The following is a 27,444-nucleotide window of genomic DNA, read 5'->3' as shown; positions in this document are numbered from 1 at the left end:
GCCAGATATTGAGACACAGACAGAGCAGGTAAATCCCAGACACTCACCCAGACACGGAGACACAGACAGAGCAGGAAGATCCCAGACACTGAGACACAGACAGAGCAGGTAAATCTCAGACACTCCACCAGATGCTGAGACACAGTCAGAGCAGGAATATCCCAGAAACACTGAGGCACAGACAGAGCAGGAAGATTCCAAAAACACTGAGATGCAGACGGAGCAGGAAGATCCTAGACACTGAGACACAGACAGAGCAGGAAGATCCCAGACACTGAGACACAGACTGAGCAGGAAGATCCCAGTAACTGAGACACAGACAGAACAGGAAGATCTCCAACCCTACTCCAGACACTGAGACACAGACAGAGCAGGAAGATCCCAGTCACTGAGACAGAGACAGAACAGGAAGATACCAGACCCTCCCCTAGACACTGAGACGCAGAAAGAGCAGGATGATCCCTGTCACTGGGACACAGACAGAGCAGGAAGATACCAGACCCTCCCCCATACACTGAGACACACTCAGAGCAGATAGATCCCAGACACTGAGACACAGACAGAGCAGGATGATCCCACAGATACTGGGACGCTGACAGAGTAGGAAGATCCCAGACCCTCCCCCAGACACTGAGACACAGACAGACAGGAATTTCCCAGACCCTGCCCCAGACACTGAGACAGAGACAGAGCAGGAAGATCCCAGACACAGATGCAGACAGAGCAGGAAGATCCCAAAACCTCCCCCAGATGCTGAGACACAGACAGAGCAGGAAGATCCCACAGGCACTGAGACGCAGACAGAGCAGGAAGATCCCAGACACTGAGGTGCAGACAGAGCAGGAAGATCCCAGACCCTCACCCAGACACTGAGACACAGACAGAGCAGGAAGATCCCAGACACTGAGACACAGACATAGCAGGTAGATCCCAGACTCTCCCCCAGACACTGAGACACAGTCAGAGCAGATAGATCCCAGACACTGAGACACAGACAGAGCATGAAGATCCCAGACCCTCGCCCAAACACTGAGACACAGACAGAGCAGGAAGATCCCTGTCGCTGAGACAGAGAGAGACAGTAATTTCCCAGACACTGAGACACAGACTGAGCAGGAAGATCCCAGTAACTGAGACACAGACAGAACAGGAAGATCTCCAACCCTACTCCAGACACTGAGACACAGACAGAGCAGGAAGATCCCAGTCACTGAGACAGAGACAGAACAGGAAGATACCAGACCCTCCCCTAGACACTGAGACGCAGAAAGAGCAGGATGATCCCTGTCACTGGGACACAGACAGAGCAGGAAGATACCAGACCCTCCCCCATACACTGAGACACACTCAGAGCAGATAGATCCCAGACACTGAGACACAGACAGAGCAGGATGATCCCACAGATACTGGGACGCTGACAGAGTAGGAAGATCCCAGACCCTCCCCCAGACACTGAGACACAGACAGACAGGAATTTCCCAGACCCTGCCCCAGACACTGAGACAGAGACAGAGCAGGAAGATCCCAGACACAGATGCAGACAGAGCAGGAAGATCCCAAAACCTCCCCCAGATGCTGAGACACAGACAGAGCAGGAAGATCCCACAGGCACTGAGACGCAGACAGAGCAGGAAGATCCCAGACACTGAGGTGCAGACAGAGCAGGAAGATCCCAGACCCTCACCCAGACACTGAGACACAGACAGAGCAGGAAGATCCCAGACACTGAGACACAGACATAGCAGGTAGATCCCAGACTCTCCCCCAGACACTGAGACACAGTCAGAGCAGATAGATCCCAGACACTGAGACACAGACAGAGCATGAAGATCCCAGACCCTCGCCCAAACACTGAGACACAGACAGAGCAGGAAGATCCCTGTCGCTGAGACAGAGAGAGACAGTAATTTCCCAGACACTGAGACACAGAAAGAGCAGGAAGATCTCAGACATTGAGATGCAGACAGAGCAGGAAGATCCCAGCCCTCCCCCAGATGCTGAGACACAGACAGAGCAGGAAGATCCCACTGACACTGAAACACAGACAGCGCAGGAAGATCCCACCGACAATGAGACGCAGACAGAGCAGAAAGCTCCCAGACCCTTCCCCAGACACTGAGATGCAGACAGAACAGGAAGATACAAGACCCTCACCCCGACACTGAGACACTGACAGAGCAGGATGATACCACAGACACTGAGACACAGACAGAGCAGGAAGATCCCACAAAAACTGAGACAGAGACAGAGCAGAAAGATCCTAGACACTGAGACACAGACAGAGCAGGAAGATCCCAGACAGTTCACCAGACACTGAGACACAGACAGAGCAGGAATATCCCACAGACACTGAGATGCAGACAGAGTAGGAAGATCCCAGACCCTCCCCCAGACACTGATACACAGAAAGAGTTGGAAGAACCCAGTCACTGAGACACAGACAGACAGGAATTTAGCAGACACTCCCCCAGACACTGAGACACAGACAGAGCAAGAAGATCCCAGACACTGAGACGCAAACAGAGCAGGAAGATCCCAGACCCTCGCCCAGATGCTGAGGCACAGACAGAGCACGATGATCCCACAGACACTGAGACACAGACAGAGCAGGAAGATCCCACTGACACTGAGACACAGACAGAGCAGGAAGATCCCAGACCCTGCCCCAGACACGAGGTGCGATCAGAGCAGGAAGATCCTAGACTCTGAGATGCAGACAGAGCAGGAAGATCTGAGACACTGAGACACAGACAGAGCAGGAAGATCCCAGACACTGAGACACAGACAGATAGGAAGATCACAGCCCTCCCCCAGACACTGAGGCACAGACAGTACAGGAAGATCCCACAGACACTGAGACCCAGACAGAGCAGGAAGATGCCATAGACACTGAGACGCAGACAGAGCAGGAAAATTCCAGATCCTGCCCCAGACACTGAGACGCAGACAGAGCAGGAAGATCACAGTAACTGAGAAGCAGATAGAGCAGGAAGATCCCAGACCCTCCCCCAGACGCTGAGACACAGACAGAACAGACAGATCCCAGACCCTCCCCCAGATGCTGAGACACAGACAGAGCAGGAAGATCCCTCAGACACTGAGGCACAGACAGAGCCGCAAGATCCCACAAACACTGAGACGCAGACGGAGCAGCAAGATCCTAGACACTGAGACACAGACAGAGCAGGAAGATCCCAGACACTCAGACACAGACAGAGCAGGAAGATCCCAGTCACTGAGACACAGACAGAGCAGGAAGTTCCAAGACCCTCCCCCAGGCACTGAGACACAGACAGAGCAGGAAGATCCCAGACACTGAGACACACTCAGAGCAGATAGATCCCAGACACTGAGACACAGACAGAGCAGGAAGATCCCAGATACTGAGACACACTCAGAGCAGGAGGATACCAGACACTGAGACACAGACAGACAGGAATTTCCCAGACACTCCCCCAGACACTGAGACACAGACAGAGCAGGAAGATCCCACTGACACTGAGACACAGACAGAGCAGGAAGATCCCAGAACCTGCCCCAGACACTGAGATGCAGTCAGAGCAGGAAGATGCCAGACACTGAGACACAGACAGAGCAGGAAGATGCCAGACACTAAGACACAGACAGAGCAGGTAGATCCCAGACACTCCACCAGACGCTGAGACACAGTCAGAGCAGGAATATCCCAGAAACACTGAGGCACAGACAGAGCCACAAGAAACCACAAACACTGAGACGCAGATGGAGCAAGAAGATCCCACCGACACTGAGAAGCAGACAGAGCAGGAAGATCCCAGACACTGAGATGCAGGCAGAGCAGGAAGATCCCAGAAACTGAGATGCAGACAGAGCAGGAAGATCCCAGACACTGAGACACAGACAGAGCAGGAAGATCCCAGAACCTCCCCCAGATGCTGAGGCACAGACAGAGCAGGAAGATCCCACCGACAATGAGACACAGACAGAGCAGGAAGATCCCAGTCGCTCAGACACAGACAGAGCAGAAAGATTACAGACCCTCCCCCAGTCGCTGAGACACAGTCAGAGCAGGAAGATCCCACAAACACTGAGACGCAGACAGAGCAGGAAGATCCCACAGAGACTGAGATGCAGACAGAGCAGGAAGATCCTAGACACTGAGACACACACAGTGCAGGAAGATCCCAGACACTGAGATGCAGACAGAGCAGGAAGATCCCAGACTCTGAGACACAGAAAGTGCAGGAAGATCCCAGACACTGAGATGCAGACAGAGCAGGAAGATCCCAGACACTGAGACACAGACAGAGCAGGAAGATCCCAGATGCTGAGACACAGAGCAGGAAGATCCCAGACACTCCCCCAGACACTGAGACACAGACCGAGCAGGAAGATCTCTGTCACTGAGATGCAGACAGAGCAGGAAGATCCCAGACCCTCTCCCAGACGCTGAGACACAGACAGAGAAGGAAGATCCCACCGACACTGAGACGCAGACAGAGCAGGAAGATCCCAGACCCTGCCCCAGACACTGAGACACAGTCAGAGCAGGAAGGTCCCACAAACACTGAGACACAGACAGAGCAGGAAGATCCCACCGACACTGAGACACAGACAGAGCTGGAAGATCCCAGACCCTGCCCCAGACACTGAGACACAGTCAGAGCAGGAAGGTCCCACAAACACTGAGACCCAGACAGAGCAGGAAGATCCCACCGACACTGAGACACAGACAGAGCAGGAAGATCCCAGATACTGAGACACAGACAGAACAGCAAGATCCAAGACCCTCCCCAAGACATTGAGACACAGACAGAGCAGGAAGATCCCAGACACAGATGCAGACAGAGCAGGAAGATCCCAAACCATCCCCCAGATGCTGAGACACAGACAGAGCAGGAAGTTCACATAGGCACTGAGACACAGACAGATCAGGAAGATCCCACAGACACTGAGACACAGACAGAGCAGGAAGATCCTACAAACACTGAGACACAGAGGGAGCAGGAAGATCCTAGACACTGAGACACAGACAGAGCAGGAAGATCCCAGACAGTTCACCAGACACTGAGACACAGACAGAGCAGGAATATCCCACAGACACTGAGACGCAGACAGAGTAGGAAGATCCCAGACCTTCCCCCTGACACTGATACACAGAAAGAGTGGGAATTTCGCAGTCACTGAGACACAGACAGACAGGAATTTAGCAGACACTCCCACAGACACTGAGATGCAAACAGAGCAGGAAGATCCCAGACCCTCGCCCAGATGCTGAGACACAGACAGAGCAGGATGATCCCACAGACACTGAGACACAGACAGAGCAGGAAGATCCCACAGACACTGAGACACAGACAGAGCAGGAAGATCCCAGACACTGAGATGCAGTCAGAGCAGGAAGATCCCAGACACTGAGATGGAGACAGAGCAGGAAGATCCGAGACACTGAGACACAGACAGAGCAGGAAGATCCCAGAAACTGAGACACAGACAGATAGGAAGATCCCAGCCCTCCCCCAGACACTGAGGCACAGACAGTGCAGGAAGATCCCCCAGACACTGAGCCACAGACAGAGCAGGAAGATCCCAGACCCTGCCCCAGACACTGAGACGCAGACAGAGCAGGAAGATCACTGTAACTGAGAAGCAGATAGAGCAGGAAGATCCCAGACCCTCCCCCAGACGCTGAGACACAGACAGAACAGACAGATCCCAGACCCACCCCCAGATGCTGAGACACAGTCAGAGCAGGAAGATGCCAGATATTGAGACACAGACAGAGCAGGTAAATCCCAGACACTCCCCCAGACACGGAGACACAGACAGAGCAGGAAGATCCCAGACACTGAGACACAGACAGAGCAGGTAAATCTAAGACACTCCACCAGATGCTGAGACACAGTCAGAGCAGGAATATCCCAGAAACACTGAGGCACAGACAGAGCAGGAAGATTCCAAAAACACTGAGATGCAGACGGAGCAGGAAGATCCTAGACACTGAGACACAGACAGAGCAGGAAGATCCCAGACACTGAGACACAGACTGAGCAGGAAGATCCCAGTAACTGAGACACAGACAGAACAGGAAGATCTCCAACCCTACTCCAGACACTGAGACACAGACAGAGCAGGAAGATCCCAGTCACTGAGACAGAGACAGAACAGGAAGATACCAGACCCTCCCCTAGACACTGAGATGCAGAAAGAGCAGGATGATCCCTGTCACTGGGACACAGACAGAGCAGGAAGATACCAGACCCTCCCCCATACACTGAGACACACTCAGAGCAGATAGATCCCAGACACTGAGACACAGACAGAGCAGGATGATCCCACAGATACTGGGACGCTGACAGAGTAGGAAGATCCCAGACCCTCCCCCAGACACTGAGACACAGACAGACAGGAATTTCCCAGACCCTGCCCCAGACACTGAGACAGACAGAGCAGGAAGATCCCAGACACAGATGCAGACAGAGCAGGAAGATCCCAAAACCTCCCCCAGATGCTGAGACACAGACAGAGCAGGAAGATCCCACAGGCACTGAGACGCAGACAGAGCAGGAAGATCCCAGACACTGAGGTGCAGACAGAGCAGGAAGATCCCAGACCCTCACCCAGACACTGAGACACAGACAGAGCAGGAAGATCCCAGACACTGAGACACAGACATAGCAGGTAGATCCCAGACTCTCCCCCAGACACTGAGACACAGTCAGAGCAGATAGATCCCAGACACTGAGACACAGACAGAGCATGAAGATCCCAGACCCTCGCCCAAACACTGAGACACAGACAGAGCAGGAAGATCCCTGTCGCTGAGACAGAGAGAGACAGTAATTTCCCAGACACTGAGACACAGAAAGAGCAGGAAGATCTCAGACATTGAGATGCAGACAGAGCAGGAAGATCCCAGCCCTCCCCCAGATGCTGAGACACAGACAGAGCAGGAAGATCCCACTGACACTGAAACACAGACAGAGCAGGAAGATCCCACCGACAATGAGACGCAGACAGAGCAGAAAGCTCCCAGACCCTTCCCCAGACACTGAGATGCAGACAGAACAGGAAGATACAAGACCCTCACCCCGACACTGAGACACTGACAGAGCAGGATGATACCACAGACACTGAGACACAGACAGAGCAGGAAGATCCCACAAAAACTGAGACAGAGACAGAGCAGAAAGATCCTAGACACTGAGACACAGACAGAGCAGGAAGATCCCAGACAGTTCACCAGACACTGAGACACAGACAGAGCAGGAATATCCCACAGACACTGAGATGCAGACAGAGTAGGAAGATCCCAGACCCTCCCCCAGACACTGATACACAGAAAGAGTTGGAAGAACCCAGTCACTGAGACACAGACAGACAGGAATTTAGCAGACACTCCCCCAGACACTGAGACACAGACAGAGCAAGAAGATCCCAGACACTGAGACGCAAACAGAGCAGGAAGATCCCAGACCCTCGCCCAGATGCTGAGGCACAGACAGAGCACGATGATCCCACAGACACTGAGACACAGACAGAGCAGGAAGATCCCACTGACACTGAGACACAGACAGAGCAGGAAGATCCCAGACCCTGCCCCAGACACGAGGTGCGATCAGAGCAGGAAGATCCTAGACTCTGAGATGCAGACAGAGCAGGAAGATCTGAGACACTGAGACACAGACAGAGCAGGAAGATCCCAGACACTGAGACACAGACAGATAGGAAGATCACAGCCCTCCCCCAGACACTGAGGCACAGACAGTACAGGAAGATCCCACAGACACTGAGACCCAGACAGAGCAGGAAGATGCCATAGACACTGAGACGCAGACAGAGCAGGAAAATTCCAGATCCTGCCCCAGACACTGAGACGCAGACAGAGCAGGAAGATCACAGTAACTGAGAAGCAGATAGAGCAGGAAGATCCCAGACCCTCCCCCAGACGCTGAGACACAGACAGAACAGACAGATCCCAGACCCTCCCCCAGATGCTGAGACACAGACAGAGCAGGAAGATCCCTCAGACACTGAGGCACAGACAGAGCCGCAAGATCCCACAAACACTGAGACGCAGACGGAGCAGCAAGATCCTAGACACTGAGACACAGACAGAGCAGGAAGATCCCAGTCACTGAGACACAGACAGAGCAGGAAGTTCCAAGACCCTCCCCCAGGCACTGAGACACAGACAGAGCAGGAAGATCCCAGACACTGAGACACACTCAGAGCAGATAGATCCCAGACACTGAGACACAGACAGAGCAGGAAGATCCCAGATACTGAGACACACTCAGAGCAGGAGGATACCAGACACTGAGACACAGACAGACAGGAATTTCCCAGACACTCCCCCAGACACTGAGACACAGACAGAGCAGGAAGATCCCACTGACACTGAGACACAGACAGAGCAGGAAGATCCCAGAACCTGCCCCAGACACTGAGATGCAGTCAGAGCAGGAAGATGCCAGACACTGAGACACAGACAGAGCAGGAAGATGCCAGACACTAAGACACAGACAGAGCAGGTAGATCCCAGACACTCCACCAGACGCTGAGACACAGTCAGAGCAGGAATATCCCAGAAACACTGAGGCACAGACAGAGCCACAAGGAACCACAAACACTGAGACGCAGATGGAGCAAGAAGATCCCACCGACACTGAGAAGCAGACAGAGCAGGAAGATCCCAGACACTGAGATGCAGGCAGAGCAGGAAGATCCCAGAAACTGAGATGCAGACAGAGCAGGAAGATCCCAGACACTGAGACACAGACAGAGCAGGAAGATCCCAGAACCTCCCCCAGATGCTGAGGCACAGACAGAGCAGGAAGATCCCACCGACAACGAGACACAGACAGAGCAGGAAGATCCCAGTTGCTCAGACACAGACAGAGCAGAAAGATTACAGACCCTCCCCCAGTCGCTGAGACACAGTCAGAGCAGGAAGATCCCACAAACACTGAGACGCAGACAGAGCAGGAAGATCCCACAGAGACTGAGATGCAGACAGAGCAGGAAGATCCTAGACACTGAGACACACACAGTGCAGGAAGATCCCAGACACTGAGATGCAGACAGAGCAGGAAGATCCCAGACTCTGAGACACAGAAAGTGCAGGAAGATCCCAGACACTGAGATGCAGACAGAGCAGGAAGATCCCAGACACTGAGACACAGACAGAGCAGGAAGATCCCAGATGCTGAGACACAGAGCAGGAAGATCCCAGACACTCCCCCAGACACTGAGACACAGACCGAGCAGGAAGATCTCTGTCACTGAGATGCAGACAGAGCAGGAAGATCCCAGACCCTCTCCCAGACGCTGAGACACAGACAGAGAAGGAAGATCCCACCGACACTGAGACGCAGACAGAGCAGGAAGATCCCAGACCCTGCCCCAGACACTGAGACACAGTCAGAGCAGGAAGGTCCCACAAACACTGAGACACAGACAGAGCAGGAAGATCCCACCGACACTGAGACACAGACAGAGCTGGAAGATCCCAGACCCTGCCCCAGACACTGAGACACAGTCAGAGCAGGAAGAACCCGCAAACACTGAGACACAGACAGAGCAGGAAGATCCCACAAACACTGAGACGCAGACAGAGCAGGAAGATCCCAAACTCTGAGACACAGACAGAGCAGGAAGATCACAGTAACTGAGAAGCAGATAGAGCAGGAAGATCCCAGACCCTCCCCCAGATGCTGAGACACAGACAGAGCAGGCAGATTCCAGACCCTGCCCCAGACACTGAGACACAGACAGAGCAGGATGATCCCAGACCCTCCTCCAGACGCTGAGACACAGTCAGAGCAGGAAGATCCCACAAACACTGAGACACAGACAGTGCAGGAAGATCCCACAAACACTGAGACGCAGACAGAGCAGGAAGATGCCAGCCACTGAGACACAGACAGAGCAGTATGATCCCAGACCCTCCTCCAGACGCTGAGACACAGTCAGAGCAGGAATATCCCACAAACACTGAGACGCAGACGGAGCAGGAAGATCCTAGACACTGAGACACAGACAGAGCAGGAAGATCCCAGACACTGAGACACAGACTGAGCAGGAAGATCCCAGTAACTGAGACACAGACAGAACAGGAAGATCTCCAACCCTACTCCAGACACTGAGACACAGACAGAGCAGGAAGATCCCAGTCACTGAGACAGAGACAGAACAGGAAGATACCAGACCCTCCCCTAGACACTGAGACGCAGAAAGAGCAGGATGATCCCTGTCACTGGACACAGACAGAGCAGGAAGATACCAGACCCTCCCCCATACACTGAGACACACTCAGAGCAGATAGATCCCAGACACTGAGACACAGACAGAGCAGGATGATCCCACAGATACTGGGACGCTGACAGAGTAGGAAGATCCCAGACCCTCCCCCAGACACTGAGACACAGACAGACAGGAATTTCCCAGACCCTGCCCCAGACACTGAGACAGAGACAGAGCAGGAAGATCCCAGACACAGATGCAGACAGAGCAGGAAGATCCCAAAACCTCCCCCAGATGCTGAGACACAGACAGAGCAGGAAGATCCCACAGGCACTGAGACGCAGAAAGAGCAGGAAGATCCAGACACTGAGGTGCAGACAGAGCAGGAAGATCCCAGACCCTCACCCAGACACTGAGACACAGACAGAGCAGGAAGATCCCAGACACTGAGACACAGACATAGCAGGTAGATCCCAGACTCTCCCCCAGACACTGAGACACAGTCAGAGCAGATAGATCCCAGACACTGAGACACAGACAGAGCATGAAGATCCCAGACCCTCGCCCAAACACTGAGACACAGACAGAGCAGGAAGATCCCTGTCGCTGAGACAGAGAGAGACAGTAATTTCCCAGACACTGAGACACAGAAAGAGCAGGAAGATCTCAGACATTGAGATGCAGACAGAGCAGGAAGATCCCAGCCCTCCCCCAGATGCTGAGACACAGACAGAGCAGGAAGATCCCACTGACACTGAAACACAGACAGAGCAGGAAGATCCCACCGACAATGAGACGCAGACAGAGCAGAAAGCTCCCAGACCCTTCCCCAGACACTGAGATGCAGACAGAACAGGAAGATACAAGACCCTCACCCCGACACTGAGACACTGACAGAGCAGGATGATACCACAGACACTGAGACACAGACAGAGCAGGAAGATCCCACAAAAACTGAGACAGAGACAGAGCAGAAAGATCCTAGACACTGAGACACAGACAGAGCAGGAAGATCCCAGACAGTTCACCAGACACTGAGACACAGACAGAGCAGGAATATCCCACAGACACTGAGATGCAGACAGAGTAGGAAGATCCCAGACCCTCCCCCAGACACTGATACACAGAAAGAGTTGGAAGAACCCAGTCACTGAGACACAGACAGACAGGAATTTAGCAGACACTCCCCCAGACACTGAGACACAGACAGAGCAAGAAGATCCCAGACACTGAGACGCAAACAGAGCAGGAAGATCCCAGACCCTCGCCCAGATGCTGAGGCACAGACAGAGCACGATGATCCCACAGACACTGAGACACAGACAGAGCAGGAAGATCCCACTGACACTGAGACACAGACAGAGCAGGAAGATCCCAGACCCTGCCCCAGACACGAGGTGCGATCAGAGCAGGAAGATCCTAGACTCTGAGATGCAGACAGAGCAGGAAGATCTGAGACACTGAGACACAGACAGAGCAGGAAGATCCCAGACACTGAGACACAGACAGATAGGAAGATCACAGCCCTCCCCCAGACACTGAGGCACAGACAGTACAGGAAGATCCCACAGACACTGAGACCCAGACAGAGCAGGAAGATGCCATAGACACTGAGACGCAGACAGAGCAGGAAAATTCCAGATCCTGCCCCAGACACTGAGACGCAGACAGAGCAGGAAGATCACAGTAACTGAGAAGCAGATAGAGCAGGAAGATCCCAGACCCTCCCCCAGACGCTGAGACACAGACAGAACAGACAGATCCCAGACCCTCCCCCAGATGCTGAGACACAGACAGAGCAGGAAGATCCCTCAGACACTGAGGCACAGACAGAGCCGCAAGATCCCACAAACACTGAGACGCAGACGGAGCAGCAAGATCCTAGACACTGAGACACAGACAGAGCAGGAAGATCCCAGACACTCAGACACAGACAGAGCAGGAAGATCCCAGTCACTGAGACACAGACAGAGCAGGAAGTTCCCAGACACTGAGACACACTCAGAGCAGATAGATCCCAGACACTGAGACACAGACAGAGCAGGAAGATCCCAGATACTGAGACACACTCAGAGCAGGAGGATACCAGACACTGAGACACAGACAGACAGGAATTTCCCAGAAACACTGAGGCACAGACAGAGCAGGAAGATTCCAAAAACACTGAGATGCAGACGGAGCAGGAAGATCCTAGACACTGAGACACAGACAGAGCAGGAAGATCCAGACACTGAGACACAGACTGAGCAGGAAGATCCCAGTAACTGAGACACAGACAGAACAGGAAGATCTCCACCCTACTCCAGACACTGAGACACAGACAGAGCAGGAAGATCCCAGTCACTGAGACAGAGACAGAACAAGGAAGATACCAGAGACCCTCCCCTAGACACTGAGACGCAGAAAGAGCAGGATGATCCCTGTCACTGGGACCAGACAGAGCAGGAAGATACCAGAACCCTCCCCCATACACTGAGACACACTCAGAGCAGATAGATCCCAGACACTGAGACAAGACAGAGCAGGATGATCCCACAGATACTGGGACGCTGACAGAGTAGGAAGATCCCAGACCCTCCCCCAGACACTGAGACACAGACAGACAGGAATTTCCCAGACCCTGCCCCAGACACTGAGACAGAGACAGAGCAGGAAGATCCCAGACACAGATGCAGACAGAGCAGGAAGATCCCAAAACCTCCCCCAGATGCTGAGACACAGACAGAGCAGGAAGATCCCACAGGCACTGAGACGCAGACAGAGCAGGAAGATCCCAGACACTGAGGTGCAGACAGAGCAGGAAGATCCCAGACCCTCACCCAGACACTGAGACACAGACAGAGCAGGAAGATCCCAGACACTGAGACACAGACATAGCAGGTAGATCCCAGACTCTCCCCCAGACACTGAGACACAGTCAGAGCAGATAGATCCCAGACACTGAGACACAGACAGAGCATGAAGATCCCAGACCCTCGCCCAAACACTGAGACACAGACAGAGCAGGAAGATCCCTGTCGCTGAGACAGAGAGAGACAGTAATTTCCCAGACACTGAGACACAGAAAGAGCAGGAAGATCTCAGACATTGAGATGCAGACAGAGCAGGAAGATCCCAGCCCTCCCCCAGATGCTGAGACACAGACAGAGCAGGAAGATCCCACTGACACTGAAACACAGACAGAGCAGGAAGATCCCACCGACAATGAGACGCAGACAGAGCAGAAAGCTCCCAGACCCTTCCCCAGACACTGAGATGCAGACAGAACAGGAAGATACAAGACCCTCACCCCGACACTGAGACACTGACAGAGCAGGATGATACCACAGACACTGAGACACAGACAGAGCAGGAAGATCCCACAAAAACTGAGACAGAGACAGAGCAGAAAGATCCTAGACACTGAGACACAGACAGAGCAGGAAGATCCCAGACAGTTCACCAGACACTGAGACACAGACAGAGCAGGAATATCCCACAGACACTGAGATGCAGACAGAGTAGGAAGATCCCAGACCCTCCCCCAGACACTGATACACAGAAAGAGTTGGAAGAACCCAGTCACTGAGACACAGACAGACAGGAATTTAGCAGACACTCCCCCAGACACTGAGACACAGACAGAGCAGGAAGATCCCAGACCCTCGCCCAGATGCTGAGGCACAGACAGAGCACGATGATCCCACAGACACTGAGACACAGACAGAGCAGGAAGATCCCACTGACACTGAGACACAGACAGAGCAGGAAGATCCCAGACCCTGCCCCAGACACGAGGTGCGATCAGAGCAGGAAGATCCTAGACTCTGAGATGCAGACAGAGCAGGAAGATCTGAGACACTGAGACACAGACAGAGCAGGAAGATCCCAGACACTGAGACACAGACAGATAGGAAGATCACAGCCCTCCCCCAGACACTGAGGCACAGACAGTACAGGAAGATCCCACAGACACTGAGACCCAGACAGAGCAGGAAGATGCCATAGACACTGAGACGCAGACAGAGCAGGAAAATTCCAGATCCTGCCCCAGACACTGAGACGCAGACAGAGCAGGAAGATCACAGTAACTGAGAAGCAGATAGAGCAGGAAGATCCCAGACCCTCCCCCAGACGCTGAGACACAGACAGAACAGACAGATCCCAGACCCTCCCCCAGATGCTGAGACACAGACAGAGCAGGAAGATCCCTCAGACACTGAGGCACAGACAGAGCCGCAAGATCCCACAAACACTAAGACGCAGACGGAGCAGCAAGATCCTAGACACTGAGACACAGACAGAGCAGGAAGATCCCAGACACTCAGACACAGACAGAGCAGGAAGATCCCAGTCACTGAGACACAGACAGAGCAGGAAGTTCCAAGACCCTCCCCCAGGCACTGAGACACAGACAGAGCAGGAAGATCCCAGACACTGAGACACACTCAGAGCAGATAGATCCCAGACACTGAGACGCAGACAGAGCAGGAAGATCCCAGATACTGAGACACACTCAGAGCAGGAGGATACCAGACACTGAGACACAGACAGACAGGAATTTCCCAGACACTCCCCCAGACACTGAGACACAGACAGAGCAGGAAGATCCCACTGACACTGAGACACAGACAGAGTAGGAAGATCCCAGAACCTGCCCCAGACACTGAGATGCAGTCAGAGCAGGAAGATGCCAGACACTGAGACACAGACAGAGCAGGAAGATGCCAGACACTAAGACACAGACAGAGCAGGTAGATCCCAGACACTCCACCAGACGCTGAGACACAGTCAGAGCAGGAATATCCCAGAAACACTGAGGCACAGACAGAGCCACAAGAAACCACAAACACTGAGACGCAGATGGAGCAAGAAGATCCCACCGACACTGAGAAGCAGACAGAGCAGGAAGATCCCAGACACTGAGATGCAGGCAGAGCAGGAAGATCCCAGAAACTGAGATGCAGACAGAGCAGGAAGATCCCAGACACTGAGACACAGACAGAGCAGGAAGATCCCAGAACCTCCCCCAGATGCTGAGGCACAGACAGAGCAGGAAGATCCCACCGACAATGAGACACAGACAGAGCAGGAAGATCCCAGTCGCTCAGACACAGACAGAGCAGAAAGATTACAGACCCTCCCCCAGTCGCTGAGACACAGTCAGAGCAGGAAGATCCCACAAACACTGAGACGCAGACAGAGCAGGAAGATCCCACAGAGACTGAGATGCAGACAGAGCAGGAAGATCCTAGACACTGAGACACACACAGTGCAGGAAGATCCCAGACACTGAGATGCAGACAGAGCAGGAAGATCCCAGACTCTGAGACACAGAAAGTGCAGGAAGATCCCAGACACTGAGATGCAGACAGAGCAGGAAGATCCCAGACACTGAGACACAGACAGAGCAGGAAGATCCCAGATGCTGAGACACAGAGCAGGAAGATCCCAGACACTCCCCCAGACACTGAGACACAGACCGAGCAGGAAGATCTCTGTCACTGAGATGCAGACAGAGCAGGAAGATCCCAGACCCTCTCCCAGACGCTGAGACACAGACAGAGAAGGAAGATCCCACCGACACTGAGACGCAGACAGAGCAGGAAGATCCCAGACCCTGCCCCAGACACTGAGACACAGTCAGAGCAGGAAGGTCCCACAAACACTGAGACACAGACAGAGCAGGAAGATCCCACCGACACTGAGACACAGACAGAGCTGGAAGATCCCAGACCCTGCCCCAGACACTGAGACACAGTCAGAGCAGGAAGAACCCGCAAACACTGAGACACAGACAGAGCAGGAAGATCCCACAAACACTGAGACGCAGACAGAGCAGGAAGATCCCAAACTCTGAGACACAGACAGAGCAGGAAGATCACAGTAACTGAGAAGCAGATAGAGCAGGAAGATCCCAGACCCTCCCCCAGATGCTGAGACACAGACAGAGCAGGCAGATTCCAGACCCTGCCCCAGACACTGAGACACAGACAGAGCAGGATGATCCCAGACCCTCCTCCAGACGCTGAGACACAGTCAGAGCAGGAAGATCCCACAAACACTGAGACACAGACAGTGCAGGAAGATCCCACAAACACTGAGACGCAGACAGAGCAGGAAGATGCCAGCCACTGAGACACAGACAGAGCAGTATGATCCCAGACCCTCCTCCAGACGCTGAGACACAGTCAGAGCAGGAATATCCCACAAACACTGAGACGCAGACGGAGCAGGAAGATCCTAGACACTGAGACACAGACAGAGCAGGAAGATCCCAGACACTCAGACACAGACAGAGCAGGAAGATCCCAGTCACTGAGACACAGACAGAGCAGGAAGTTCCAAGACCCTCCCCCAGGCACTGAGACACAGAGAGAGCAGAAAGATCCCAGACACTGAGACACACTCAGAGCAGATAGATCCCAGACACTGAGACACAGACAGAGCAGGAAGATCCCAGACACAGATGCAGACAGAGCAGGAAGATCCCAAACCCTCACCCATATGCTGAGACACATACAGAGCAGGAAGATCCCACAGACAATGAGACACAGACAGAGCAGGATGATCCCACTGACACTGAGACGCAGACTGAGCAGGATGATCCCACAGGCACTGAGACACAGACAGAGCAAGAAGATACCAGACACTGAGATGCAGACAGAGCAGGAATATCCCAGACCCTCACCCAGATTCTGAGACACAGACAGAGCAGGAAGATCCCAGACACTGAGACACAGACATAGCAGGTAGATCCCAGACTCTCACCCAGACACTGAGACAGAGTCAGAGCAGATAGATCCCAGACACTGAGACACCCTCAGAGGAAGAGGATACCAGACACTGAGTCACAGACAGAGCAGGAAGATCCCAGACCTTCGCCCAGATACTGAGACACAGACTGAGCAGGAAGATCTCAGTCACTGAGACACAGACAGACAGGAATATCCCAGACCCTGCCCCAGACACTGAGACACAGACAGAGCAGGAAGATCCCAGACATTGAGATGCAGACAGAGCAGGAAGATCCCAGACCCTCCACCAGATGCTGAGACAGAGACAGAGCAGGAAGATCCCACAGACACTGAGACACAGACAGAGCAGGAAGATCCCACCGACAATGAGACGCAGACAGAGCAGGAAGATCCCAGAACCTGCCCCAGACACTGAGATGCAGTCAGAGCAGGAAGATACCAGACACTGAGATGCAGACAGAGCAGGAAGATCCCGGACACTGAGACACAGACAGAGCAGGAAGATCCCAGACCCTTGACCAGATGCTGAGACACAGACAGAGCAGGATGATCCCACAGACACTGAGACACAGACAGAGCAGGAAGATCCCACTGACCCTGAGACAAAGACAGAGCAGGAAGATCCCAGAACCTGCCCCAGACACTGAGATGCAGTCAGAGCAAGAAGATACCAGACACTGAGTTGCAGACAGAGCAGGAAGATCCGAGACACTGAGACACAGACAGAGCAGGAAGATCCCAGACACTGAGACACAGACAGATAGAAAGATCCCAGCCCTCCCCCAGATACTGAGGCACAGACAGTGCAGGAAGATCCCACAGACACTGAGACGCAGAGCAGGAAAATTCCAGACCCTCCCCCAGATGCTGAGACACAGACAGAGCACGAAGATCCCTCAGACACTGAGACGCAGACAGAGCAGGAAGATGCCAGACACTGAGACACAGACAGAGCAGGAAGATCCCTCAGACACTGAGACGCAGACAGAGCAGGAAGATGCCAGACACTGAGACACAGACAGAGCAGGTAGATCCCAGAAACTCCACCAGACGCTGAAACACAGTCAGAGCAGGAATATCCCACAAACACTGAGGCACAGACAGAGCCGCAAGATCCCACAAACACTGAGACGCAGACGGAGCAGGAAGATCCTAGACACTGAGACACAGACAGAGCAGGAAGATCCCAGACACTGAGACACAGACAGAGCAGGAAGATCCCAGTCACTGAGACACAGACAGAACAGCAAGATCCAAGACCATCCCCCAGACACTGAGACACAGACAGTGCAGGAAGATCCCAGACCCTCCCCCATATACTGAGACACACTCAGAGCAGATGGATCCCAGACACTGAGACACACTCAGAGGAGGAGGATACCAGACACTGAGACACAGACAGAGCAGGATGACTACACAGACACTGGGACGCAGACTGAGTAGGAAGTTCCCAGACCCTCGCCCAGACACTGAGACACAGACAGAGCAGGAAAATCCCAGTCACTGAGACACAGACAGACAGGAATTTCCCAGACCCTGCCCCAGACACTGAGACACAGACAGAGCAGGAAGATCCCAGACACAGATGCAGACAGAGCAGGAAGATCCCAAACCCTCCCCCAGATGCTGAGACACAGACAGAGCAGGAAGATCCCACTGACACTGAGATGCAGACAGAGCAGGAAGATCCCAGACACTGAGATGCAGACAGAGCAGGAAGATCCCAGACCCTCACCCAGACACTGAGACGCAAACAGAGCAGCAAGATCCCAGACATTGAGACGCAGACAGAGCAGGAAGATCCCAGAAACTCCACCAGAGGCTGAGACACAGACAGAGCAGGAAAATCCCACAGAAACTGAGACGCAGACGGAGCGGGAATATCCTAGACACTGAGATACAGACAGAGCAGGATGATCCCAGACCCTTCCCCAGACACTGAGACAAAGACAGAGCAGGAAGTTCCCAGTCACTGAGACACAGACAGACAGAAAGTTCACAGACCCTCCCGCAGATACTGAGACACAGACAGAGCAGGAAGATCCCAGACACTGAGACGCAGGCAGAGCAGGAAGATACCACACCCTCCCCCAGATGCTGAGAAACAGACAGAGCAGGAAGATCCCACAGACACTGAGGCACAGACAGAGCAGGAAGATCCCACAGACACTGAGGCACAGACAGAGCAGGAAGATCCCAGACCCGGCCCCAGACACTGAGACGCAGACAGAGCAGGAAGATCCCAGACACTGAGACGCAGACAGAGCAGGAAGATCCCAGACACTGAGATGCAGACAGAGCAAGAAGATCCCAGACCCTGATCCAGACACTGAGACACAGTCAGAACAGGAAGATCCCAAAAAACCTGAGAGACAGACAGAGCAGGAAGATCCCACAAACACTGAAATGCAGACAGAGCAGGAAGATCCCAGACACTGAGACACAATCAGAGCAGGTAGATCACAGACCCTCGCCCACACACTGAGACACAGACAGCGCAGGAAGATCCCAGACACTGAGACACAATCAGAGCAGGTAGATCACAGACCCTCACCCAGACACTGAGACACAGACAGAGCAGAAAGATCCCAGACACTGAGACACAGACAGAGCAGGATGATCCCACAAACACTGAGACACAGACAGAACAGGAAGATCCCACAAACACTGAGAAGCAGACAGAGCAGGAAGATCACAGACCCTGCCCCAGACACTGAGATGCAGGCAGAGCAGGAAGATCCCAGAAACTGAGACGCAGACAGAGCAGGAAGATCCCAGAAACTGAGATGCAGACAGAGCAGGAAGATCCCAGAAACTGAGATGCAGACAGAGCAGGAAGATTACAGACCCTCTCCCAGTCGCTGAGACACAGTCAGAGCAGGAAGATCCCAGTCACTGAGACACAGACAGACAGGAATTTCCCAGACCCTGCCCCAGACACTGAGACACAGACAGAGCAGGAAGATCCCAGACACAGATGCAGACAGAGCAGGAAGATCCCAAACCCTCCCCCAGATGCTGAGAGACAGACAGAGCAGGAAGATCCCAGACACTGAGAGGCAGAAAGAGCAGGAAGATCCCAGACACTGAGATGCAGACAGAGCAGGAAGATCCCAGAACCTCCACCAGAGGCTGAGACACAGACAGAGCAGGAAAATCCCACAGACACTGAGACACAGACAGAGCAGGAAGATCCCACAGACAGTGAGTCGCAGACAGAGCAGGAAGCTCCCAGACACTTCCCCAGACACTGAGACACAGACCAAGCAGGAAGATCCCACAGACACTGAGACACAGACAGAGCAGGAAGATCCCAAAAGCACTGAGACATAGATGGAGCAGGAAGATCCCAGACACTGAGACACAGACAGAGCAGCAAGATCCCAGACATTGAGACGCAGACAGAGCAGGAAGATCCCAGAACCTCCACCAGAGGCTGAGACACAGACAGAGCAGGAAAATCCCACAGACACTGAGACACAGACAGAGCAGGAAGATCCCACAGACAGTGAGACGCAGACAGAGCAGGAAGCTCCCAGACACTTCCCCAGACACTGAGACACAGACCAAGCAGGAAGATCCCACAGACACTGAGACACAGACAGAGCAGGAAGATCCCAAAAGCACTGAGACATAGACGGAGCAGGAAGATCCCAGACACTGAGACACAGACAGAGCAGGAAGATCCCAGACCCTGCCCCAGACACTGATACACAGAAAGATTTGGAAGATCCCAGTCACTGAGCCACAGACACAGCAAGAAGATCCCAGACACTGAGACACAGACAGAGCAGGAAGATCCCAGACCCTCGCTCAGATGCTGAGACACAGACAGAGCAGGATGATCCCACAAACACTGAGACACAGACAGAGCAGGAAGATCCCAGTCACTGAGACACAGAAAGACAGGAATTTCCCAGACCCTGCCCCAGACACTGAGACACAGACAGAGCAGAAAGATCCCAGACACAGATGCAGACAGAGCAGGAAGATCCCAAACCCTCCACCAGATGCTGAGACACAGACAGAGCAGGAAGATCCCAGACACTGAGATGCAGACAGAGCAGGAAGATCCCAGACACTGAGATGCAGACAGAGCAGGAAGATCCCAGACCCTCACCTAGACACTGAGACGGAGACAGAGCAGGAAGAATCCAGACACTGAGACACAGACATAGCAGGTAGATCCCAGACTCTCCCCCAGACACTGAGACACAGTCAGAGCAGGAAGATCCCACCGACACTGAGACGCAGACAGAGCAGGAAGATCCCAGACCCTGCCGCAGATAGTGAGACGCAGACAGAGCAAGAAGATCCCAGACAATGAGACCCAGACAGAGCAGGAAGATCCCAAACCCTCCCCCAGATGCTGAGACACAGTCAGAGCAGGAAGATCCCACAAACACTGAGACACAGACAGAGCAGGAAGATCCCAGACCCTGCCCCAGACACTGAGATGCAGGCAGAGCAGGAAGATCCCAGAAACTGAGACGCAGACAGAGCAGGAAGATCCCAGAAACTGAGATGCAGACAGAGCAGGAAGATCCCAGAAACTGAGACGCAGACGGAGCAGGAAGATTACAGACCCTCCCCCAGTCGCTGAGACACAGTCAGAGCAGGAAGATCCCACAGAGACTGAGATGCAGACAGAGCAGGAAGATCCCAGACACTGAGACACACACAGTGCAGGAAGATCCCAGACACTGAGATGCAGACAGAGCAGGAAGATCCCAGACTCTGAGACACAGACAGAGCAGGAAGATCCCAGACCCTCCCCCAGACACTGAGACACAGACTGAGCAGGAAGATCCCTGTCACTGAGACGCAGACAGAGCAGAAAGATCCCAGACCCTCCCCAGACACTGAGACACAGACAGAGCAGGAAGATCCCACCGACACTGAGATGCAGACAGAGCAGGAAGATCCCAGACCCTGCCCCAGACACTGAGACACAGACAGAGCAGGAAGATCCCAGACCCTGCCCCAGACACTGAGACACAGTCAGAGCAGGAAGATCCCACAAACACTGAGACACAGACAGAGCAGGAAGATCCCACAAACACTGATATGCAGACAGAGCAGGAAGATCCCAGACACTGAGACGCAGACAGAGCAGGAAGATCCCAGACCCTCCCCCAGACGCTGAGACACAGACAGAGCAGGAAGATCCCAGACCCTCCCCCAGACGCTGAGACACAGACAGAGCAGGAAGATCCCAGACACTCCCCCAGACGCTGAGACACAGACAGAGCAGGAAGATCCCAGACCCTCCCCCAGACGCTGAGACACAGACAGAGCAGGAAGATCCCAGACCCTCTCCCAGACACTGAGACACAGGAAGAGCAGGAAGATCCCACAGACACTGAGACGCATACAGAGTAGGGAGATACCAGACCCTCCCCCAGACACTGAGACACAGGAAGAGCAGGAAGATCCCAGTCACTGAGACACAGACAGACAGGAATTTCCCAGACCCTCCCCCAGACACTGAGACGCAGACAGAGCAGGAAGATACCAGACCCTCCCGCAGATGCAGAGACAAAGTCAGAGCAGGAAGATCCCACAGACACAGAGACACAGACAGAGCAGGATGATCCCACAGACACTGAGACACAGACAGAGCCGGATGATCCCACAGACACTGAGAGACAGACACAGCAGGTAGATCCCAGAACCTCCCGCAGATGCTGAGACAAAGTCAGAGCAGGAAGATCCCACAGACACTGAGATGCCGACAGAGCAGGAAGATCCCAGACCCTGCCCCAGTCTCTGAGACACAGACAGAGCAGGAAGATTCCAGACACTGAGACACAGACAGTGCAGGAAGATCCCAGACCCTCCCCCATACACTGAGATACACTCAGAGCAGATAGATCCCAGACACTGAGACACACTCAGAGCAGGAGGATACCAGACACTGAGATACAGACAGAGCAGGAAGATCCCAGAGCATGCCCCAGACACTGAGATACACTCAGAGCAGGAGGATACCAGACACTGAGACACAGACAGAGCAGGAAGATCTCACAAACACTGAGACACAGACAGAGCAGGAAGATCCCAGAAACTGAGATGCAGACAGAGCAGGAAGATCCCAGACACTGAGATGCAGGCAGAGCAGGAAGATCCCAGAAACTGAGATGCAGACAGAGCAGGAAGATCCCAGAACCTCCCCCAGACGTTGAGACACAAACAGAGCAGGAAGATCCCACCGACACTGAGACGCAGACAGAGCAGGAAGATCCCAGACCCTGCCGCAGATAGTGAGACGCAGACAGAGCAAGAAGATCCCAGACAATGAGACCCAGACAGAGCAGGAAGATCCCAAACCCTCCCCCAGATGCTGAGACACAGTCAGAGCAGGAAGATCCCACAAACACTGAGACACAGACAGAGCAGGAAGATCCCACAAACACTGAGACACAGACAGAGCAGGAAGATTCCAGACACTGAGACATGGACAGAGCAGGAAGATCCCAGACATTGAGATGCAGACAGAGCAGGAAGATCCCAGACACAGAGACGCAGACAGAGCAGGAAGATCCCAGACCCTCCCCCAGACGCTGAGACACAGTCAGAGCAGGAAGATCCCACAAACACTGAGACACAGACAGAGCAGGAAGATCCCACAAACACTGAGACACAGACAGAGCAGGAAAATCCCAGAACCTCCCCCAGATGCTGAGACACAGTCAGAGCAGGAAGATCCCACAGACACTGAGACACAGACAGAGCAGGAAGATCCCAGTCACTGAGACACAGACAGAGCAGGAAGATCCCACAGACACTGAGACACAGACAGAGCAGGAAGATCCCACTGACACTGAGACACAGACAGAGCAGGAAGATCCCACAGACACTGAGACACAGACAGAGCAGGTAGATCCCACAGACACTGACAGAGCAGGAAGATCCCAGACACTGAGACACAGACAGAGCAGGAAGATCCCAGACACTCCCGCAAACACTGAGACACAGACAGAGCAGGAAGATCCCAGACCCTGACCCAGACACTGAGACACAGTCAGAACAGGAAGATCCCACAAACACAGACACAGACAGAGCAGTAAGATGCGAGACACTGAGACGCAGACAGAGCAGGAAGATCCCAAACCCTGTCCAGACACTGAGACGCAGACAGTGCAGGAAGATCCCAAACCCTGTCCAGACACTGAGACGCAGACAGAGCAGGAAGATCCCAAACCCTGTCCAGACACTGAGACGCAGGGAGATGCATTGCGATGTGATGTTGAATATTGCAATTAGTTTATTCTCTTTCACCCCCCCATCCCCGTGTAGCGTTAGTATTTGGAGATTCTCCATCTGCTGCATTGGGCAGAGAGAGAGGGAGGAAGAGAGGGAGAGAAGGGCAGCAAAACAGGGGCAAATCCTCTTATTGATCAGATTGATACAGCACTGTGCAGCACCTCAGCTCAATCCAACCCAGCTCAGAAGAAGAAGGAGACTTTCCCAATCCCCCTCCCTGTTGTAAATGTATGAAACGCTGCATTCAAATGTTGCACAGCAAGATCCCACAAACAGCGATGTGAGATTGACCTGGATCATCTGTTTTTAGTGATGTTGGTTGAGGGATAAATATCAGCCCCAGGACACCAGGGAGAACTCCGCTCCCCCCACCCCCATCCCCATCCCGCGCTCTTCCAATAGTGGCCCTGGGATCTTTTACACCCACCAGAGAGGGAAGACAGGGCCTTGGTTTAATGTCTCATCCTGAAATACTGCACCCCCGACAGTGCGGCACTCCCTCAGCACTGACCCTCCCACAGTGCGGCTCTCCCTCAGCACTGACCCTCCGACAGCGCGGTGCTCCCTCAGCACTGACCCTCCGACAGCGCGGTGATCCCTCAGCACTGACCCTCCGACAGCGCGGCGCTCCCTCAGCACTGACCCTCCGACAGTGCGGTGCTCCCTCAGCACTGACCCTCCGACAGTGCGGCTCTCCCTCAGCACTGACCCTCCGACAGTGCGGCTCTCCCTCAGCACTGACCCTCCCACAGTGCAGCACTCCCTCAGCACTGACCCTCCGACAGTGCGGCGCTCCCTCAGCACTGACACTCCGACAATGCGGCACCCTGTTACTCGGCGTGTCTGCCTGGATTATGGGGCATGTGTGGGCTTTGAACCCTGTATCATCTTAGCTAGAATGGCAGTGATAGGCACTGAGACTGCGTCTGGGGTAGATTCGTCTCTGGGAAAACATCAGGCCAGAGTTCCTGTGGAGTGTTGGTATGTACGATGAACTCATCTGTATGCAGTGTTTATAGGAATGCAGCACCTACCCTGGGAGTGACTCACATGAAATATTCCCGAGCAGGCCATGGAACATGAGCATCTCCTCTGGCTGTCTCTCTTTCTGTCTATGTACCTCCCTCCTTCTGTCTCTTTCTCTGTGTGTGTGTCTGTCTTACCCAACCTCTGGCTGTCTCTCTCTCTTTCTCTCTCTCTCTCGCAATTTGTCTCTATTCCTCACGTTCGTTCTCTCTGGGTACCTGTCTTTCCGTGTCCCTCGTTCATTCTGCCGTAGGCTTTTCCTGTGTCTCTCTTTCTCTCTTTGTCTCCCCCATTCCACCTATCCCTTTGTGTCTCTTCTGTGTATCCCTCTCTCCTCTCTCCCGCTTGCTCTAGACACTTGAATGAGTGTTACTGGCCATTCAGTAAACCAGTGAGAGTGCTGTATAGTTGGAGGGTGACACTATGACTAAAATGAGCAGCAGCCTCCAATGTCACTGCTCTCCCACTCTCTCTGACCATACTTTCAGTAAAACAAATGCTATAAAGGGCCAGCACACAAAGGATGGACTGAGTGTCCACCTACTAGACTCTTCCACTCCAGTAAATACAGGATTACACACTGATACCAAACAGCCATTAATTCAGGTAGATAGCCCCACTGCAGTGCTGAGGGAGTGCCGCACTGTCGGAGGGTCAGTGCTGAGGGAGCGCCGCACTGTCGGAGGGTCAGTGCTGAGGGAGTGCCGCACTGTCGGAGGGTCAGTGCTGAGGGAGCGCCGCACTGTCGGAGGGTCAGTGCTGAGGGAGCTCTGCACTGTGGGAGGGTCAGTGCTGAGGGAGAGCTGCACTGTGGGAGGGTCAGTGCTGAGGGAGAGCCGCACTGTCGGAGGGTCAGTGCTGAGGGAGCGCCGCACTGTCGGAGGGTCAGTGCTGAGGGAGCGTCGCACTGTCGGAGGGTCAGTGCTGAGGGAGCGCCGCACTGTCGGAGGGTCAGTACTGAGGGAGCGCCGCACTGTCAGAGGGTCAGTACTGAGGGAGCGCCACACTGTGGGAGGGTCAGTGCTGAGGGAGCGCCGCACTGTCGGAGGGTCAGTACTGAGGGAGCGCCACACTGTCGGAGGGTCAGTACTGAGGGAGCGCCGCGATGTCGGAGGGTCAGTACTGAGGGAGAGCCGCACTGTCGGAGGGTCAGTGCTGAGGGAGTGCCACGTTGTCGGAGGGTCAGTGCTGAGGGAGTGCCACGCTGTCGGAGGGTCAGTGCTGAGGGAGCACCGCGATGTCGGAGGGTCAGTACTGAGGGAGTGCCGCACTGTCGGAGGGTCAGTGCTGAGGGAGCACCGCACTGTGGGAGGGTCAGTGCTGAGGGAGCGCCGCACTGTCGGAGGGTCAGTGCTGAGGGAGAGCCGCACTGTCGGAGGGTCAGTGCTGAGGGAGCGCCGCACTGTCGGAGGGTCAGTGCTGAGGGAGTGCCGCACTGTCGGAGGGTCAGTGCTGAGGGAGCGCCGCGCTGTCGGAGGGTCAGTGCTGAGGGAGCACCGCACTGTGGGAGGGTCAGTGCTGAGGGAGAGCCGCACTGTCGGAGGGTCAGTGCTGAGGGAGAGGGATGGGAGAGTTCTCCCCGGTGTCCTGGGGCCGATATTTATCCCGGAACCAGCATCACTGAAAACAGATGATCTGGGTCATTATCGCATCGCTGTTTGTGGGATCTTGCTGTGTGGGGTTTGGCTGCTGCTTCATCGGTCCACCACCGGCAGTGACGTGACCTGAAACACTTTGCAGCTGTGATAGGCGCTCGCAGACGCACATCTGGGTGACACTGGGCTGTGAGCAGGGCCTGCACCTCAGGCTGTTCCCCTAGCCCCAACCCGGGGGCAGTGATCCCAGCGGTGCCCCCAGCCCCCCACCACCCCTCCCCCCCCCAGCCTCGCCACCTCTCTGCAGCTCAGACCAGACGGTCACCTTGCCCTCTAGGACAGCAGCTCCCGTGGGGAAGGTCAGAGAGACTCCAGAGGCTGGCAGTGACTGGAAACATTTCAAAGCCCGCTATTCGATTCGTTTGGTGTCTTTTCAGTGTGTCAGTGTAGGTATGATCCACTTCGCTGCTCCCAGCTTATCAGTGATGATTAGCGCTGTGACGCTGAGGCAGCAGCTAAATGGGAACATGCAAAGAGTCCTCTGCAGCGGAGTACATTTCACACAAAGGAAAAGGCACACAGCAGCCTCCTCACAC

The sequence above is a fragment of the Carcharodon carcharias genome (assembly GCF_017639515.1).
Source record: "Carcharodon carcharias isolate sCarCar2 chromosome 35 unlocalized genomic scaffold, sCarCar2.pri SUPER_35_unloc_6, whole genome shotgun sequence".
Classification (NCBI taxonomy): domain Eukaryota; kingdom Metazoa; phylum Chordata; class Chondrichthyes; order Lamniformes; family Lamnidae; genus Carcharodon; species Carcharodon carcharias.
Note: the sequence above shows the minus strand (reverse complement) of the source record.